The sequence below is a fragment of the Hesperophylax consimilis genome, unplaced genomic scaffold, assembly GCF_061612785.1.
Source record: "Hesperophylax consimilis isolate HC1 unplaced genomic scaffold, BYU_Hcon_1.0 scaffold_140, whole genome shotgun sequence".
Taxonomy (NCBI): Eukaryota; Metazoa; Arthropoda; class Insecta; order Trichoptera; family Limnephilidae; genus Hesperophylax; species Hesperophylax consimilis.
This window is the reverse complement of record NW_028301359.1, coordinates 57501-60000: the sequence shown is the minus strand read 5'-3', so window position 1 is coordinate 60000 and position 2500 is coordinate 57501.

Below are 2500 nucleotides of genomic sequence, written 5' to 3'. Positions count from 1 at the left end.
TTTTTTTAAAGCGGATTAGCGGCGGTAGTAACTGTGACTCTCTCTAGGTGGCCGAACGCCTCGTCCTCCGATTGTGAAGTTATCGCGCGGATTTACCACATTCCCATATGTCCCTTTTGCTCCTGGACACAATGGACTACGAGACAATTGTTTTCATGTACATATTTATAACTGTTTTTTTTTTCTTTTTCTTTCTGTTTATTTACTGTATTAATTAGCATTCTACAAATTTTCTGTTCCTGATTATACTAATGTTTATTATTTGCATCTAATGTTTACTTTCTATCTCTTATTGCAGGTTATTTTGGATATTTTGTAACAGACTGATTCTGCTTATAATTTTTTTAAGATTTTCTTTTATTTTTATACACTGCTTTGTATCTTGTTCTTTCTTTTCTACTATAGAGTGACCTGCTTGCTGGTAGTAGCACTGAACTTATATTTTTCTTGTGTCAGTCCGGCGTACCCCAACTCTGGGGTGACAGAAGACCTCGTCCGTGCATATCAAACTTCAAGATCAAATCACGATGAGGGATCTGTGTCATCGTCTGCTCGCAGCGCCTCCCCTGAGGTCAGGAACTGGACTGAGGATGGGCCGAACGTGGATCGGCAACCTTCCGCCCTGCCTCCAGGTATTCCGACGCTTTCTCCTCATGGTCTTCGGGATATTCCCAACCCCAACTCACACTTCTCGTCGAGGCACAACCGGTTTCCTGGCTTAGGGGCGCGGAACCTGATTCTCGTGAAGCCAATCCAACGCCCAGCTTTCTCTCCCTAGGTCTGCCTGTTAGTGGATATCGACACCCCCTTCACCACAGAAAGAGGCGCATACTTTACCATTTTTCTTTTTTGTTCTCTTTGTAGGTGGCTGTGTATTATTTTAATTCTTCTCTACCTATTGTTGACATTTTGTAAATGTGTTTTTATTATATTAACCAAGTAGAATAGAACTTACTAAAATTATTAAAACACAGCACTTGCATACTGCGAATAACATCGTATGCATGGACATTTTGGAGGTCTTGTTTTGAAATTTTAAATGTAGATTCGTTTTTTAAAAAATTAGCGTCCTTGCGAGAGCTCTGAAGGGGTACCATCAGTACCTAAAACAGGGCGGGGAAGTGGTGGGCCTCCTCCAAAATGTCCCTTTTTTAAAATTTAGAAATTAGAAAAAAAAGTTAACATTGAAATGTTACATACATACAATTTGCTCCAAAACGTTTTTTTACTTTTAATTTTGACTTTTCTTCAATTGTCTTGACATTTTTCAGTGTAAATGGCGTCTGGTGCGGTTTCGTCGGAGGATTCCGATGGCTCCACCAGGAATCCTGGAGATCCTTTGGGGGACCGTGAAAAAAACCTTATGAAAAAGATTCATGAACTAATTTCCTCCACATCGCCTACTGCTTGACCCTCTAAAAAGGAAGTCCCACAGGGAACAATTGACCATTGACTCAGACAGTGAAGTTGGATCAGAACAAGATACTGCTCGGCGTATCCCGTTTTCAGCTGATAACCAGGAAATGGCCTTGCCATTGCACCCTCAACCACTCCGAATGCCGAAAATAAGAAACGGGGGTTAGGTATGTATTTATTTATATAATTTGTACATTTATTTATAACAATTACAAGTAAAATAGCCATAATTGTACCATTTATGCAGTGTATATGCAATTCCAAAAATCTCGCAAATGCGCTATAGGACACAAAAAATAAAAATCTATTTTTTTATCTACCGCATTCAAAAAGCACGTAGCTCTCGTGAGTTTATAAATAAATTAGTGCGGCTCGCTCTACTATATAGAAGACGTCATTGTTATGACGTCCTCGAGAGTGAGACTCTGGTACAAAAAAAAAATAATTGGGCCAGTATATCATTATTAGATAAGTGATCGTTTATTAGTTGAAAAAAATATTTAAGCAAAGCAATACCTCTACTTGTCTCTAGGGAGTGGTAATTGGTCATGCCTAATATATAAATCGATGGGTAAAGCCAAGGGTAACGTCCATAGAGCCGCGAGAATAAAAAAACCTTAAAAAAAATTTATGGACTCTTTCAATGCGTAAAGTGTATGTTAATTCATGTGGAGCGAGCCCAGATGATAACCGCAACAGAAGCGGTACATGATTACCAGAATGCCCATAAAGAATGTTTCATTACAGTTTCAGTTAATAAAAGCAGTTTCCGAGTTGTTGCTCTGAAGGGGTACTGTCAGTACCTAAAACAGGGCAAGAAAGTGGTGGTTCTCCTCCAGAATGTTATTTTTTTTTTTTAACCGAATTTTCGAAAAAAAAAAGACGATGGAGACGTGTCCCGTATTCTGGTTAGGTTAGGGGTTAGTGACCGGATAAATCGTCAAAATCAAAATTCAACAAACCTTTAAACGGCGATGTGAGGTCATGAAAAGTGATGAAACAAAAACTAGGTTGAATAGGTTACGAGTATAAGTATTTAACCCAATTTTTGTTTCATCACTTTTAATGACTTCATATCACTTTT